The 19,098-nt window shown below is 41.8% G+C and overlaps 1 protein-coding gene across 3 annotated transcripts in view; it reads right to left on the bottom strand.

The window, feature by feature from the left end:
* alpha-Man-IIb (alpha-Mannosidase class II b) overlaps positions 1–14,911 on the bottom strand; it is a 1,285,879-nt gene extending 1,270,968 nt beyond the window's left edge. For 2 of the 3 annotated variants that reach the window (XM_071663884.1, XM_071663880.1), the window contains exon 1: positions 14,783–14,911. The gene's annotated coding sequence lies outside the window, so the exon portion shown is untranslated. The remainder of the gene's footprint in view (positions 1–14,782) is intronic. The other variant, XM_071663881.1, reaches the window with a different exon arrangement.
* Between the last annotated feature and the right edge of the window lie 4,187 nt (positions 14,912–19,098).

Genomic DNA, 19,098 nt, shown 5'->3' with positions numbered 1-19,098 from the left:
GCGTGTCGTAGAAGGCGACTAAAAGGGGAGGGAGCGGGGGGCTGGAAATCCTCCCCTCTCGTTTTTTTTTTTTTTTTTTTTTTTTTTCCAAAAGAAGGAACAGAGGGGGCCAGGTGAGGATATTCCAAAAAAGGCCCAGTCCTCTGTTCTTAACGCTACCTCGCTAACGCGGGAAATGGCAAATAGTTTAAAAGAAAAAAAAAAAAAAAAATATATATATATATATATATATATATATATATATATATATATATATATATATATATCATTTATAATTGATCGCCGTTTCCGACGTTAGCGAGGTAGCCCCAGGAAACAAAGAAAGAAAGATCCATCCTTTTTACACATTCTTTAAGCCGTCACCACCACTGTCCCATTCTTTAACCCGTTACAATCAGTCACTTTCTTTAACCCGTCACAATGACTGTCATATTCTTTAACCAGTCACTACCACAACTCGAGTTCTTGACCCGTCACGAGCACTACCAGAGTCGATCCCGACTCGACTCGACTCGGCTGGACGAACCACATGACACTTGAATACAATTATCTGGATCCGACCCTACCCGACCCGCGCCCGCCTTCCACCCGAAGGTACCAGACTCGACCTGATACATTCCTCAAGATATAAGCTAACACGCAAATCCTAACACCCTTTACATGATTAACTCCAGACTTATCATTAATCCTAAATCAGTTTATCTGAGCTGACGCCACCGATGACATTAAGTTTCCAGAAGTCTGTATTACTATACAAACCAGCAGAGGAAATTTGCTACAAATGATACTTTACAAGGAAGGACCGCTTAGCATGGGCCAGTGGGCCTTTTGTTCTTTGCCATTCTAATGTTATAATAGTAAATACAGGTAACTAAAATAAATTCAAAATAATCATGACTATTTCTATATCTTTTGGTACCCTGCTTACAACCAGTCTCTGATCAGCTACTAATAAGGATAATAATAACCAACCAAGCAGAAGCTACTGATGTGCAATCTTACGAATTACTTAACCTGTTTAGTGACATTACATATGACTAGAGAATATAAATAATGTAATATAAGAAAATTCAACCTTTTTCTCAAAATGAATTCATACTGATACTTTTGTTTTGATCCTATCGCAACTTTACAATTGGTGTCTATATTGCTGTTCTAATTAATCTCTGAATTTGAAAGCTGGACTGATGTTACCATGAATAACTAATGAATGGTTTCCTGGACACAAATATGATAGTAAATCGTCATCGCCACTTACATGGCTGGCATACTATGTATGTGTGATTACTATTTATGTATTGCGGGGAAAGTGCTTTTCACTCGTGGTGTCCCGTCTCTTAACCTTGTGTGTGTGTGTGTGTGTGTGTGTGTGTGTGTGTGTGTGTGTGTGTGTGTGTGTGTCATTACTTATATCTTATATTATCTCTCAAACATTTTGTACTATCAAGAAGACTTTCAAATCATTGTACGTTGTCGGTATTCAAAGTCTCCTTGCTTATACCATTCTAACCATCCATTACCCTTAAACTAAATCAGTAACTTTCTTCACAACTTTCATGATCATCCTCATTCTCAGCGTTCGATCATGGTCAGTGATAACTCTGGCACTGCACTTCATAAGTACCATTTGTTCAACACCATCCAGTTGACCGCCCTAAGGACCGGCCACAAAAAAAGAGAAAAAAAACTCAGTTCTCTGCTAATCTCGACCTCCTTAATACGACTACTAAAAAAACTATATCAGCTTAGAAGAAATAAAAGACATGCAAAACATACAGATACACAAAACAAATTCCTAAAAACCAATATGAAACGGAATTATGGTACTGGGATAGAATGGTATAGTTACTCTCCTTGGGATAAACAATGCTGATCTCATCCTTACCATGGTATGAACAAGGCTGATCTTGCTATTACCATGGTGTGACCAAAGCTGGTCTCACCACTACTATAGCTCTGATTCATTTCCTATTTTCTGTCATTACTTTACCTCGTCTACTGACAAAAGCAAACGTTTTCCAATGAAACAAAGTTTTACAGATTTGGTAAATTAAAATTCCAAACTCAAGTTGCGCTTGGCTTTCAATATCAACCACCTAAGCATATCTAGCAATGCTTATCATGCTATTTCATTTAAGACGGAAGATTAATTCTTACCTTAGGACTTAGAAAAGTCCATTATCAAAGGAAATGAAACAACTGAAATCTTATACATATAGTCCCCAAGAATCACACTGCATTACTGTAAGTGAGGAAGGTTGGCATTCTGATAAAATCACTAAGAACACTCGCGTCACACCAAGAAGACACAGGCAGGGCAGCTGCCATTACGTGGTGGGCGAGACGAGCGAGTGTGTGGCAAAAGCGTCAGGCGTGCAGGAACCCATCTACCTGCTAGAGACGTGGACGGCCTCGCTAATCTGTCATGTCTACTGAACTGACGACTGAAAATGAATTTTAAAAGATTTGGACAAGTTTCGGGTATATCTAGTGTTACTGTCCAAAACTCATGCGTTCCAATACATATAATACAATTTTCCATATGATCACCCATATGTTTTGTATACATGGCAAAAGTAGACCAGCAACAGCTTCTGCAGGTGGGAGTGTCACGCATTGGCCATTCTGTCCATAATGAAACGTTCCCATAATGATCTTAAGTCAAGCATTGACAAGTGTTACTAATCACCACTAAATCTTAAACAATGTCAAAAACACGTGTAATGATCTACTTATCCAGTATGAGGAGGAAAATCTAACCCCATAGCGCTACATCTCAAACTTGATTTCCATCACTGTAAGCTTATGACGACCAAAATCACTCGAGAAGAAACGGAATAAAAAATTCAAGCGTCTGGGAACGTGTATGTGCTTGGGCTTATCCCTGTCCCCCAATTCCAACCTCATAATAAAACTGAGTGGCACAAATCACGAATCAGTCCAAGGACGCCATCTAAAGACAGCCACTTAACGGCCAAGTTTGAAATCCAGCTTGCAAATAGTTTCTTCGAAATTCAAGGTGGATTACACACACACACACACACACACACACACACACACACACACACACACACACATACACGCCCGTCAGTAACTATACTAGGATGAGAGTGACATTCCCCTTACTACCAGACCTTATCTTCAAAGACTAGTATGGGTATTGAAAATATCATAAATGATATACCACTTAGAAAGTGTTCATATATAATGCTTAAGTATGATTATGTGACAAACGAAGAAACTAAAAAAGCAGAGATGAGTTAGGACTTGAGGAGATATAATCGTGGAAACTACACAGAACTTAACAATTCCTATGGTAACATAGATTGGGATATGGAGTTCTGTAGCCAAGAAAGTGCTAGTCTTGTGGAGAAAGGTGATGTGAAATTTGCAATAAAAGAGTGAGAACATGCGTAGTGTTAGCCTTAAACACATAAGGAAAGTTTAGAAAGAGGAAAGAAAGGTTTAATCAAAGACGTCAAAAAGCAGGTGAGCTTAACGATATGCAATGGCTGAGATAAAGGTGACACTCAAGCCAAGCAGCGGGAACAGGAAGGAGGGGGCAGGAAACCCTCCCTTTCTTGTATTTCAATTTCTAAAAGACGAAACAGAAGGAGCCATGCAGGGAGTGTTCATCCTCCTCGAAGGCTCAGATTGAGGTGTCTGAATGTGTGGATGTAACCAAGATGAGAAGAGAGGAGAGTTAGGTTGTATATTTGAGGAAAGAAACCTGGATTTTCTGGGTCTGAGTCAACTGAAGCTCAAGGGTAAAGGGGAAGAATGATTTGAAAATGTCTTAAGTAAAGTCAGGAGTAGGTAAAAGGACAAGAGATATGGAAGCAGCAGCACTATTCCTGAAACGGGAGTTGTGGAAATGTGTGATAGAGCGTAAGGAAGTAAATTCTAAACTGATGTGGGTAAAACTGAAAGCGGATGGCGATAGATGGGTGATTACTGGTGCTTATGCACCTGGTCATGAGTAGAAAGATTATGAGAGGAAAGTGTTTTGGGAGCAGCTGAGTGAGTGTGCCGGCAGTTTTGATGTATGAGACTGGACAATAGTGATGGGTGATTTAAATGCGAAGGTAAGTAATGTGGCAGCTGAGGGTATAAGTTGACTGAGCGTGTCAGCAGTTTTGATGTACGAAACCGGGTATTAGTGATGGGTCTGTTCCAATGAAGTTAGAGAAGTGATACCGTTGTATACATTTTTACCATGTGCGAAACCACTGAAATCAGGAGACATATATTCTTTGATTCAGTGCAGTAGCCTGTTGCGCACCATCCTCTCATAGTTTAGCATAAGCAACTCGTCAGGGAGATGAGGCGAAATTCATCAGGCTGAATGTGTTTAGGTATTGGTACAATTAGGCTGTTGGTCCACAAGGAGGGTAAATGACCAGGGGCATAACTCGCATTATACAGCTTTAGTAATGGGTTACCAGGTACACGTCTTAGAAGTCTAATAATGTTATAAGTGATACCATACCCTGGTAAGAGCTGCATCAAGTTCAAACTCCAGTTTAGCATGAATTAGGTAGATCTCTTTCTTTCAATTTGTTGAACAAAACATTCCTAGCCTCAGGAGGCAGCATGTTATAGCTAGAAGTTTAAGCCCATTCCGTGATTAATTCAAACTTTTGTAGCGGGTTAAGATGAGACTCTCTCTCTCTCTCTCTCTCTCTCTCTCTCTCTCTCTCTCTCTCTCTCTCTCTCTCTCTCTCCAATGATTCTGTTAATACCCTTCCATGTTTGGCTTAGAGGAGTGTGTTGATTTAGTCCACTGACACACTGATCCCAGTCATTCTAAGTTCACTCATTCGTTCCCTCGCTGCTGCAAGAGATGTTTGAAATAGTTCCAGCAATTGGGTGTTCGAAGTTGTCTCTATCCTTTAACAACTTGCCTAGCTATACATGTGAGCTGTTTCAGTTTAGGGTCAATATAGTGCTGATACGGCCTATTGTAAGGTGCATTCTTTCTACTCTCTAAAAATAGCTCGCTTTACTTAGAGAGGTTGTATATAGACTGCATACTCGCCCCTCTCTCCAAAGTTCTCGCATTTACCTCCCTCACCAGCACATTCATAAACAAACTGAACAACCACGGTAATATGACACACTCTGCCGAAGACCAACCTTCATTTGGAACCATTCACTCTCCTCCCTTCCTACTTGCACACAAGCCTTACATCCTTGATAAAATCTTTTCACTGCCTCTATCAGCTTTCCTCCCACACCGTATAATCTTAAGACCTTCCACAAAGCACCTCTATCATCCTTATCATATGCTTTCTCTAGATCCATAAAAGCCATAAAGAGAGCCATTTGTTTTTCCAAATATTTCTCACACACATCCTTTAAAGCAATCATGTAATCACAAATACTCTGTCACTTCTGATCCCATACTACTCCTTCCCAATCTGATGCTCTGTACATTCCTTCACCATTTCAATCAACAGCCTTCCATACAACTTACCAGGTATACTCAACAAACTTATACCTCTTTAGACTGAACACTCACCTTTCTCCCAGTTATCTTTATACAGCGGCACTATACATGCATTCCGCCAATCCTCTGGCACCTCACCATAATCCATATAAGAACATAAGAAGTGAGGGCACTGAAGAGGCCCATTGGCCCATGCTAAGCAGATCCTGAGTCTGTCCACCCTACAATTAACCGCCTGAACCCATAAACACTTCCAAACTTCGTCTGAAGCTACCTAAAGACCTAGCTTCCAATACTGTACTTGGCAGCTTCTTCCATAAATCCAATACCCTATTCCTGAACCAATATTTACCCACATCCGACTTGAATTTTTTTTTCTGATCTATATCCATTATTTCTTGTCCTATCCGGTGGAGTCATTCTAAGAACTCCCTTCATGTTATCTTCATTAATGCCCTTCACCCATTTAAAAACTTCATTCATATCATCTCTAGCCCTCCTCCTCCTCTTAAGTGAGTGCAAATTCAGTTTTTTTAACCCTTCTTCATTAGTGAGGTTTCTAATTCTAGGGATCATTTTTGTCATTCGCCTTTGTACTCTCTTTAAACAATCTATATCAGCTGCATAGTATGGAGCCCAAAACTGTACCGCATAATCCAAATGTGGTCTCGCCAACGCATGATAAAGTTATAATAATACTCTGTGGAAGTCTTACTGCTGATAGTCCTATTAATGAATCCTAACATCCTATTAGCCTTATTACATACTTTAATATACTGTTGCCGCAGCTTAAGATCCTTGCTCACCAGTGCCCCCAAATCTCTTCCGCATTCTGTTTTACCAACAGTAATATTGGCCAGTTTGTAATCAGTTTTCCTGTCTTCACCCGCACTAAGTGCTGTGCATTTATCAATGTTGAATTCCATTTTCCAAGTACCCGCCCATTCTGGTAATCTATTTCAGTCCCTCTGCAAATTCAATGAATTTTCATATGAGTCAATTACGGCCCCTATCTTTGTATCATCGGCAAATTTACTTAAGTCGCTGGTTATTGCCATAGCCAAATCGTTAATATATATAACGAACAAAAGCGGTCCCAAAACTGACCCATGAGGAACACCACTGGCTACAGTGCCCCAGTCCGATGTAACTCCGTTGATGCATACCCTATGTTTTCTGTCAGTGACCCATGCCCTGATCCAATTAAATACACAACCTCCGATGCCGTGCGCCACTATTTTTCTAAGCAGACGCTCATGAGGTACTCTGTCAAATGTCTTACTTAAGATTGAGTATACAATATCATAACTCTTACCCTGATCAACAGTTTCAAATACTTTCTTAAAGAAAGAGAGAAGGTTACTGAGACATGACTGCCCTTTTGTAAAACCATGTTGAGAATCCCTATTGAGATCATGATTCTCCAAGTGTTCCCGTATTTTGTCCGCTATAACTGATTCGAGAAATTTCCCCACATCAGATGTCAAGCTGATAGGACGGTCATTAAAGGCAGTGGATCTATCACCTTTCTTAAAGATGGGAACGACATTTGCTGTCCTCCATTGCTTAGGAACTACGCCTGATTCGAGAGACTGTTTAAACACATCTAAAAGCGGAACACTTACTTCCTCCTTACATTCTTTCAAGACTATTCCATAAATACCATCTGGCCCAGGACTCTTGTTTACTTTTAATCGATCTGTTTGTTTCAAAATATCAAATCTATCTATTTTCATACCACATAGCTTCCCGCTTTCGTCACCCCTGTAAATTTGCTCTGGAACCGGAATGTTTGTATTCTCCTCTTGAGTAAATATTGATATGAAATGATTGTTTAAAACTTCACACATTTCAATCTCACTATCAACTAATCTACCAGAATGCGATATGATAGGTGCAATTTTCTCCCTAACCATCGTTCTGTACATTTGAAAAAATTCTTTGGCACTGTTTTTTGTTTAGTTAGCTATCTAATTTCGTAATGTTTTTTAGTCTTCATAGTCTCTGACTTTTACCATTCTCTTAATTTGTGTTGGCTGATCAGTAAACTGAGTTTCCTCCCGTTCTAACTTCTTGTACAAGCCCTTCTTCTGCCCTATAAGGTGTTTAATTCTAATATTCATATATATACGATGGATATCCTTATCAACCAATCAAAAACAAAGTTATCCCCTTTCATAACAAATTCAACAACAGTACCATCCATTCCAGCCGCCTTTCATCTTACGCAAGGCTTTCACCACCTCTTATCTTCACCAAGCCACTCCCGCGTTAGCGAGGTAGCGCAAGGAGACAGACGAAAGAATGGCCCAACCCACCCACATACACATGTATATACATACACGTCCACACACGCATATATACATACCTATACATCTCAACGTATAAATATATATACACACACACAGACATATACATATATACACATGTACACGATTCATAGTCTGCCCTTATTCATTCCCGTCGCCACACCGCCACACATGAAATGACAACCCCTTCCCCCCGCATGTGCGCGAGGTAGCGCTAGGAAAAGACAACAAAGGCCACATTCGTTCACACTCAGTCTCTAGCTGTCATGTATAATGCACCGAAACCACAGCTCCCTTTCCACATCCAGGCCCCACAAAACTTTCCTTGGTTTACCCCAGACGCTTCACATGCCCTGGTTCAATCCACTGACAGCACGTCGACACCAGTATAACACACCGTTCCAATTCACTCTATTCCTTGCACGCCTTTCACCCTCCTATTCGAATACTAAGTACTGGAATACCCTTCGTCTCACATTGGTGAGCAACGGGGTCTACACCGGTTATGAACGCGCACCTTCATAGAACATACAAACCTCCAACAGCCAGGATCGAACCCGGGACCCCTGTGCAAGAGGCAGGAATGCTAACTGCTAGGCCATGGGCCTGGCTAATAGGAAATAACTATTCGAATACTAAGTACTTGAATACCCTTCGTCTCACATTGGTGAGCAAAGGGGTCTACACCGGTTATTTCCCAACAGGCGCACATAGCCAGCAGATAGCATTTTACCGGACCTAACTATACAACGCGGAGGTATATGAATACGAATTAAGTGCATATGAACGCACACCTTCATAGAACATACAAACCTCCAACAGCCAGGATCGAACCCGGGACCCCTATGCAAGAGGCAGAAATGCTAACCGCTAGGCTATGGGCCTCGCTAATAGGAAATAACTATTCGAATACTAAGTACTCGAATATCCTTCGTCTCACATTGGTGAGCAACGGGGTCTACACCGGTTATTTCCCAACAGGCGCACATAGCCAGCAGATAGCATTTTACCGAACCTAACTATACAACACGGAGGTATATGAATACGAATAAAGTGCATATGAACGCGCACCTTCATAGAACATACAAGATGAGAAAGAAGGAGAGAAAGCAAAGGAAGGAGTAGCACTTCTCCGAAGCAAGAGTTGTGGGAGAATGTAATTGGATGCAAGGAAGTAAACTTTTAGACTGATATAAGTAAAACTGAAAAAGGATGGAGAGAGATGGGTGATTACTGGTGCCTATGCAGCTGGTCATGAGAAGAAAGATCATGAGGCAAGTGTTTTGGAAGCAGCTGAGTGAGTGTGTTAGCAGCTTTGATGCACGAGACCAGGTTATATTGATGGGTGATTTGAAAGCAAAGGTGAGTACTGTGGCAGTTGAGGGCATAATTGGTGCACATAGGTTGTTCAGTGTTGTAAATTTTAAATGATGAAGAGCTTGTAGATTTGTAAGCTGAAAAAGTAATGGTGATTGGAAATACCTGGTTTTAAAAGAGAGAGATACACAGGTATACGTATATATGAAGAAGAGATGGCCAGAGAGAGTTATTGGATTACGTGTTAATTGATAGGCGAGTGAGAGACTTTTGGATGTTAATGTGGGATGTCTGATCATTATCTTGTGGAGACGAAGGTGAAGATTAGTAAAGGTTTTCAGGGGAAAAAGAAAAAAGAGAGAATGTTGGGGTGAAGAGAGTGGTGAGAGTAAGTGATCTTGGAAAGGAGACTTGTGTGAGGAAGTACCAGGAGATTGAGAGCAGAATGGCAAAAGGTGAGAGCAAATGACATAAGGGGAGTGGGGGAAGAACGGAATGTATTTAGGGAAGCAGTGATGGCTTGCGCAAAAGATGCTTGTGGCATGAGAAAGGTGGGAGGTGGGCAGATTAGAAAATGTAGTGAGTGGTGGGATGAAGTAAGATTGTTAGTGAAAGAGAATAGAGAGGCGTTTGGACGATTTTTGCAGGGAAGTAGTGCAAGTGACTGGGAGATGTATAAAAGAAAGAGGCAGGAGGTCAAGAGAAAGGTGCAAGAGGTGAAAAGGAGGGTAAATGAGATTTGGGGTGAAAGAGTACCATTAAATTTTAGGGAGAACAAAAAAATGTTTTGGAAGGAGGTAAACAAAGTGCGTCAGACAGGAGAATAAATGGGAACATCGGTGAAGAGGGTTAATGGTGAGGTAATAACAAGCAGTGGTCAAGTGAGGAGATGGAGTGAGTATCTTTAAGGTTTCTTGAATGTGCTTGATCACAGAGTGGCAGATATAGGGTTTTTGGTCGAGGTGGCGTGCGAAGCGAGAGGGTCAGGGAGAATGGTTTGGTAAACAGAGAAGTAGTGAAAGCTTTGCGAAAGATGAAAGCCGGTAAGGCGGCGGGTTTGGATGGTACTGCAGTGGAATTTATTAAAAAGGGGGGGTGACCGTGTTGTTGACTGGTTGGTGAGGATATTCAGTGTATGTATGGTTCATGGTGACGTGCCTGAGGATTGGAGGAATGCATGCCTAGTGCCATTGTACAAAGGCAAAGGGGATAAAGGTGAGTGCTCAAATTACAGAGGTACAAGTTTGTTGAGCACTCCTGGGAAATCATATGGGAGGGTATTGACTGAGAGGGTAAAGGCATGTACAGACCATCAGACTGGGGAGGAGCAGTGTGGTTTCAGAAGTGGTAGAAGACATGTGGATCAGATGTTTGCTTTGAAGAATATATGTGAGAAATACTTAGAAAAACAGATGGATTTGTATGTAGCATTTATGGATCTGGAGAAGGTATATGATAGGGGTGATAAATATGCTTTGTGGAAGGTATTAACAGTATATGGTGTGGGAGGAAAGGTGCTAGAAGCAGTGAAAAGTTTTTACCAAGAATATAAGGCATGTGTACGAGTAGGAAGAGGAAAGTGATTGGTTACCAGTAAAGTCGGTTTGCGGCAGAAGTGCGTGATGTCTCCATGGTTGTTTAATTTGTTTATGGATGGGGTGGTTAGGGGCGTGAATGCAAGAGTTTTGGAGAAAGGAGCAAGTATGCAGTCTGTTGTGGATGAGAGGGCTTACGAAGTGAATCAGTTGTTGTTCGCTGATGATACATCGCTGGTGGCTGATTCGGGTGAGAAACTGCTGAAGTTGGTGACTGAGTTTGGTAAAATGTGTGAAAGAAGAGAGTTGAGAGTAAATGTGAATAAAAGCAAGGTTATTAGGTACAGTAGGGTTGAGAGACAAGTTAATTGGGAGGCAAGTTTGAATGGAGAAAAAGAGGAGGAAGTGAAGTGTTTTAGATATCTGGGAGTGGATTTAGCTGAGGATGGAACCATGGAAGCGGAAGCAAGTCACAGGGTGAGGGAGGGGGCGAAGGTTCTGGGAGCGTTGAAGAATGTGTGGAAGGCGAGAACATTATCTCGAAGAGCAAAAATGGGTATGTTTGAAGGAACAGTGTTTCCAGAAATGTTATATGGTTGCGAGGCATGGGCTATAGATAGGGTTGCGCGGAGGAGGGTGGATGTGTTGGAAATGAGATGTTCGAGGACAATATGTGTGGTGTGAGGTGGTTTGATTGCGTAAGTAATGAAAAGATAAGAGAGATGTGTGGTAATAAAACGAGTGTGGTTGAAAGAGTAAAGGAGGGTGTGTTGAAATGGTTTGATCATACGGGGAGAATGAGTGAGGAAAGATTGACAAAGAGGATACATGTGTCATAGGTAGAGGGAACGAGAAGTGGTAGACCAAATTGGAGGTGGAAAGATGGAGTGAAAAAGATTTTGAGCGCTCGAGGCCTGAACATACAGGAGGGGGAAAGGCGTACAATGAATAAAGTGAATTGGAACGATGTGGTATACCGGGGTCGACGTGCTGTCAATGGATTGAACCACGGCATGTGAAGCGTGTGGGGTAAACCATGGAAAGTTTTGTGGGGCCTGGATGTGGAAAGGGAGCTGTGGTTTCGGTGCATTACACATGACAGCTAGAGACTGAGTGTGAGCGAATGTGGCCTTTTTGTCTTTTCCTAGCGCTACCTCGTTGGGGAGGGGGGGTTATTTCATGTGTGGTGGGGTGGCAACGAGAATGGACGAAGGTAGTAAGTATGAATATGTACATGTGTATATATGTATATGTCTGTGTATGTATATGTATGTAGATGTTGAAATGTATATGTATGTATCTGTGCGTGTGTGGGCGTTTATGTATATGCATGTGTATGTGGGTGAGTTGGGCCATTCTTCCATGTTTCCTTGCGCTACCTAGCTAACGCGGGAGACGGCGATTAAGTATAACAGAGAGAGAGAGAGAGAGAGAGAGAGAGAGAGAGAGAGAGAGAGAGAGAGAGAGAGAGAGAGAGAGAGAGCATGTATGCACTCATGGTAAAATTGTCCTGGTGTTGAGTAACTTTGTTCACAGCTTCATAAACCTCATGATACTACACAGATGACGTCATATGCATTAAACCATATCGACGGCCTTCGAAAGTATCATTACCATCAAGAAAAGAAATACTTTTAAACAACTCTTGTCCGAAATTGTTTGTATTTCACATTTGAATACGAATTGTTTTTACCTTCCACGAAACGTCCCTAACTGTTATTATATTTTTTACTTCTTTAATCAATATAATTAGGATGACGGTCTTAAACAATTTAGCAAAGTTAGACAGTTAAGGGATGAAGTTCAAAGCAAAGTATAATGATTTTAGTAAAACTGGTCTGAATGTTCTTTTCTAGCAAATCTATATATGATCGTGTATAACAATATCTTCCATCTCCATACAACTTCCAGAATCAGCCAGGGCTGGGAGAAGACAGCGGCCAGGTGGTTGGACTCCCGTCCCCACCTGATCACGGGGACCTCTACCCTACATGATGAGGCGCTGAGAACATGACAGTGGTACGTACCAGCCAACATCATGGCATAGCCGGTGCCAGACACAGACCTGGGAAATCTAATGAATAAAATAACTCTAATTCCGAATTATACCTACAACGAAAGCATTCCAGAGACGAGGACGGGGCTGTAGAGATATGAGAACTGACCCCTGGATTTGATAGCCTGGCCTTTGACCTAATCCGGAAGGGTTCGTTCAGAAATTACATAATCATAGACACGGATCGTGCAGTCGTGCTCAAGGGGTTGTGTATGATGGAACGAAATATAAATAAGGGAAATGATACATCCGGTACGTGTACACAAAAATGACGGGGGACAGTAAAATAATCAAACAATTGTAGCAATGACACTACAATGGTAGCAATTGTTTAAACAACATACCAGTAAACGCCAGTTGTTACTTTGTCGACCAAATTCAACTCTTCTAAACGCCTGTTGTTATCTATGCACACCAAAGTCTGGTAAAGAAAAAAAAACTACAAAATTGTTCACTCGTAGTTTAAAGGGCCACGCCCCTGGCTTTAAACATACAGTGTTCATGGACCCATGATTTTAATAATATGGTGTTCATGGACCCTGGCCTAGTGTATAAGCAAGACCTAGATTCTCCGGCTACTGTATAATGAGACACTAGAACCTCACCCAATACCTCATACGTCACCTACTAGTTTTACTCCTGGAAATGTGAACATAATTTGTGTGCGTAAGGTGAGGTTATCAATTTGGAACGGACACAAAATTTTCAATGTGTCATACACAGAACAGTAACCACAAACATTAAGAACCTAGACGATCCATACATTAACAAACATCCCAATCACTTAACCAAACGAAATCAGATGTTATTTCCCTCAACCTCCTCCATCTCCTGCCCCCCCCCCCCCCAAAAAAAGGAGAAAGTACAAGTTATCCATAATCCACTCCAGGATTGCAACACTAGGAGGAATTAAATGCTTATTAGCCTGTCAGGAATATCGTAACACGATTGCTTTCACTTTTATGCTTTAATTCATCAATATCTACGGTAACTACAAAACTGACCGTCCGCTCATACCACAGTAGTAAACACTTGCTCACACCACCAAAAGAGTGACCACTCGCTAACACCACCACAGTTGACTATTCTCTCGCACCACCATAAGTGACTACTCTCTCATACCACAGTACTGACCACTCGCTCAGACCAACAGTGACCACTCGCTCACACCACATTACGGACCACTTGCTTTCACCAACACAATACCGACCATTCGCTCGCACCCATGGTCAGTCTAACACGAAATTTTCCAAGCGCTGGTCATAACACAACATCTACTAATGTTCATAATACGATGGCACACTACCTAACAAACTCATCAGTGGTCGCAACACGAAAGCACTAACCATAACACTCAGTACACTGCATGAAAACTAATGGACAATGGCTCTCAACCCAAGGTGACAGCATCTGTCAAACCATGACAACATTCACTAACATTACCTGTCAATCTGTGATAACATTCACGAACACAGCCATACACAGGACACATACAACAGGTAATACCCACCATCACCTCTCTTAACAGTCTCTACAAACAAGAAGGTAACGACAGTTAAGTGTGGTACCTTGTAGATAGTGATATGTTTACAGTACAGAACACTTGATTGGCAAGCAAGGACACCTAATGGCAGTATCTGATGAAAGTAGCCAAGCAAGTAACACGGTACGCATAAAAAGTGCTGAGACAATAAAAAAAAAAAAAATTTGTTGGGATCTTTCACCTCAGCTGACAAGTCTTGAGTATGTGGCGTTCAGTGGCATTCGTGATACCATCCTATGTCCGTGACAAATGTATGAACAATACTGTTCATAACGAGATGTATAAAAAAAAAAAATAATCATAAATAAAGCCGTAAACAAACCACCGCTAACTACCGAACATTTAACAAAGTAAGTCACTAAATCAGACACTAGTGCATATCACGTATTACCAAAAAGATCACATCCTCAATGGTACAGCTGGCTTGCCGTACACAGCCTAATATTCACATCCCAGTTTTCCATCCTGCTCGTTTTACTGTGCTCGCCCTCTCTCGCTCCCTTGAACGACAATGCTTTGCTTAAATACGCTGGTTTGACTTCATATTCAATTTATGAAGATGTCTAAACTTACCCACAGGACAGCTGAAAACGAGCTCAGTATCAAGCGTGCAGAGAACCCGACGTATTAATGTATACGCACACATACAACACGAACGCAAATGCGCGGACCCACTTCACTATACCACTGCCCGAGCAAGACTGAGCTCAGCTGAGGAGAGTGAGGAGTGAGGGAGGGAGGGAGAGAGAGCCTCGCGCACTCGCATAGTGAGGTTTCTTCTGCCTCGGATTTGGTGGAGGTTTAATTTCGCGACAAGGCCTCGCTTAATGATTGTCATGTAACAATACAAAAACGTTTCCCGTTCTTATAGACATGCTACAAGTTAATGTTTTCATATACAATTTTATTCTTATGGTTTGTGTATATATTCATGTAAACAATAGATATTTCCCAAAAAAAATACATTAGCGCCAGATCAGTCAGCAGGGGGGGTATTATCGACAACTCTTATATTTCAAGAGGAAAGAGTTTCACTCTCCGTCAAAAATTAACACGTTCCACGGTAGACAGACGGTTATGGAAGGGGAAGGTAACTGCACCTGATGATAGATGAGTGCGGAGACCATATGAAAGACAAGGAGAATGGTCATTGGAAACATTCCCTCCCCATCCCACCAGTTCCCCGGCCAAAACAAACCACTACCGGCAGGAAGGGTAACTGGTCTGTACGTACTCGAAGCGGACTGGTTTCGCTGCTTCCCAGCGCACGTTGTACATTAAAATTATGAAACGCTGTTTTAATTTTCTTATTTTCTTTTTTTTAATCTAAGTAAGTGAATGCAACTTTTAGAATGAATTCGATAACTTAGCACATTTGATTGAACAGGCTTGCCAAGGTCTATACTGAATATCGGATTAAGAAAAACGGGTAATTTTTCGATGGTAGTTCAGACAGTATGGGCAAATGGCCTAATCATAACCCTCTTACAGCACCATATCCTTGCTCAGGCAGTGGTATAGTGAAGCGGGTCGGCGCTTTTCCGTTCGTGTTGCATGTGTGTGTATACATCAATACGTCGGGTTCTCTGTACACTTGGTACTGAGCTCGTCTTAGGCTGTCCTATGGGTAAGTTTAAACACTTTTATTGTTGAATTTGAAGTCAATGGTCTGAATCAGGGCATGTGAAACGTCCAAGGTAAACCATGGAAAGGTCCGTGGAGCCTGGATGTGGATAGGAAAATGTGGTTTCAGTGCATCACACACGACAGTTCGTGTATGGATGTGAGCGGATGTGGCCTTTTGGTTTCAGTGCATTACACACGACAGTTCGTGTATGGATGTGAGCGGATGTGGCCTTTCTTCCTGATATCTGGCGCGACCTCGCTGACAGAGGTGGCGGCGATCTCTTTGTCAGAAGGAGAATTAGCAAGAGATCAATCAAGTCGGAAAAGATGAGAAAAAGTTGACGTCAAGTCAGCACATTTTCTTTTAATGAAAGTGCGCTTGGTTTTCGAAGAACAGCTTTGTAATGATTCCGATGAGAAATGAAAACAAAGTGGGTTTCTAGGGAAAGGAAAAATTTCATGGTCCGTTATGCATCGTTCCTAATGCAGCAGACATCGGAACAGGAACTATCAAACCACGATTGGGGAGAAAGATTCAAAAGAAGATGGGATGTTGGAACTCATCCCAGCCTAGATAACTTTTGCTATGTGCTGAGCACAACACGAGGCATCCTGACCAGAGAACCAATAACCATCCAAGGAAAGTCAATAAAGAAGCTGCGCAGGAACGATCACCGAGCTCTCACAAAGAAAGTGTCAGAATTAGCATTTCGATGGGTAGGTGGGGGATGGGGGAATAGGAGATAGGAGTGCCTAATCAGAAATCGTAAAATTGATATTGTGGTCAGAGGACCCTAAAGAGGGCACAGACGGTGTATGTATAGTGAGATGGTTCACAAGTAAAGATGAGGAAAAGTGAGAAAAAAGTTGTTATGATGGTCGGGAACTCGATTAGGGTGTTTGATTAATTGTTCCAGATCGTTAGGTTGGGGGGGGGGGGTGAAGAAAAGGCCTCAGTTCCTCGAGGATCGTTTCGTTTAGAACCTAATCAATCCTAGTGGTGTTCACTGAAGTCCCTTCATAGAGGATCTCAGCCTGTGGATGGGAAGAGAGCAGATCTTCAAAGTTGCGTGGTTGGGGTAATTAGGGGAGGGGAGGGGAGAGGGGATAAACGGAATACAAACGTAAGGTAACGGAAGGTAGAGAGATTTTGCGTTAGTGGCATCAAGATTAGCAGACTCAAGATCCACGAGACGAGCAATAGGTGCTTTTGTGCTACAGTAGGCACGAACTCCACCTATGGAGCAGAAACGATGATAGAAATTACAGTTGAAGATCTGATAGAGTGGAGGAGAAGGAGCCTTGCAAAGTTGGATTTTAGAGAGAAGTAAAATATCAGGGGAGGAGGTAATCAGATGGTGTTCAACAGAGAAATTGTTAAAATAATGACCGTGAATGTTGCAAAAATCGTTAAAAAACAGAGTCAGGTTTAGAAGTTGTATCTATGGAAGTAGGAAGCATCCCAGTCGCATGATGACGGTCATCCCCTCTCGAGCATCCCAGTCGCATGATGACGGTCATCCCCTCTCGACCGGTGGCGCCGCTGTGAATCGGCGTCGGAGAGTTCGGCAATGATTGTGCTGTCATAAATTATAGGAACTGTAAAGTAAGAAAAAAGTGAAGAGATAAAGAGATGTGTACGTATGTGTTGTCATGTTCTGTGCATTAGAAAAAGTGAGTGGCACTGGGATTGGATGCCACAACCCATATATGGTTGAGGCGAAAAATAAAAAGAAACAGCAATCTGGGCCTGAAAGGGGTTTGTAACAAACGCCTTAGAGCTGGGCCACTGCACTGCAGCCACTATCCCCTCCCGCAACCAAGGCGAGAGTACCCTCCTAGTCAGTGAATGTCTATCATCCGCACACCAACCTTTCAGTTATTCTATAGCCCTGTCATATCTCTGTTGAACACTTGTAAATATCGAACGTAGTTCTGCTTATCATTTGCAAATTACCATTGAAGCATTTTCCTTGTCAGTGCAAGATATAGCAACCAGTTGTCTTCTTTAGATACTCTGGTTAGTCCTACAACCACTTCTACCACATCCAAACAGCTCATTCAGAGTGCTTAGTCCCTGTTTTCATAACTGAGGAAATCCATGTACACACTGAAGAGCTGCCGGATGTGGACACATGATGGATGTTTGAGAATATTGTCCAGCTGATCTTGGGTTACATCGTTGTGAAATACATATCTTTGAACAGTTAACTCAATCAGCTTTTGGAAATCATCCGGGTGATGTTCTTGCATTAATGCATCGAACTCCTACCATGTTAGCCTAAGCAAGGCCTCATAGACCAACTTGCGCAGACTAAGTGCTCAATTATATTGTCGCCGTTTCATGTATGCATTTATAAGACCTTCAGCTGTTTTTCTTAATTCAATAGCAAGATATCGGAAACCCACATCTTAAAATGTCCTTTCAGTGGTTCCCCTCATGTGGCAGACTGTGTGGATGAACCTATTGTAACGACAATTGGGCTAAACTTGGCTCATCCTTCCACTGTATTTCTGCTGCCTTTGTTTACAGTGCCTGGTCAAAGCATCTAGCTATGTCCTACAGATCATGTTTCTCCTTTACATTTATGGACTGTTGTAGAGTCTTATTCACTGTGGATATGTCTGGTTCAAGGGCATCTATAGTGGGAAGACAGCCTACTTTATCTTGAGTAACACAGACATTGTTCTGCGAATTATATCTTGAATCGCCTAGGAGCTGACCTTCTGGTTGTCAATTCTTTGTCTAACCAAGCTCCATACTTAATTCTTTTGGTGGACAGTCTGCACCAGTTCCAAATATTTGATCAAGGATGTTATGCACTTTCACGCATTACGTACTTTCACTTCCCCTTTATAATGCTTTCAGGACTGTAAAGGGGAAGCAGTGCTGGAATAAGTGTGACACTTCGTTTCTTCAGTTTTCCACCTTACAGGGTCTTTACTAGTTGCTCCACAGTTGCCACTTGTGGTTGCATTTTATTCCATTTACTCTATGGTATGTTCCTATTCTATCCTATCAGGATTTTTTCAAGCCTATCAATTTTGTCTTAGGCAAGATGAGTAGGAGAATAGGAAAGCGTGTTTAAAGGTATTGTTATGCCTGAAGACTCAGAGCGGTGCATATTTTCTCTAACCCTAAACTAAGTTCTCCAATATTTTTATCAACACTACATTCCCAGTGGGTACTTTCACTGCCCATGGCAGCAATTTATGTTTTGCAGGCCTTTGCGTACGTAAACAGATGGCATAGACAGTCTTGT

The sequence above is a fragment of the Panulirus ornatus genome, chromosome 8, assembly GCF_036320965.1.
Source record: "Panulirus ornatus isolate Po-2019 chromosome 8, ASM3632096v1, whole genome shotgun sequence".
In the NCBI taxonomy this organism is placed as follows: Eukaryota; Metazoa; Arthropoda; class Malacostraca; order Decapoda; family Palinuridae; genus Panulirus; species Panulirus ornatus.
Note: the sequence above shows the minus strand (reverse complement) of the source record. Positions and strands in the feature narration are given on the sequence as shown.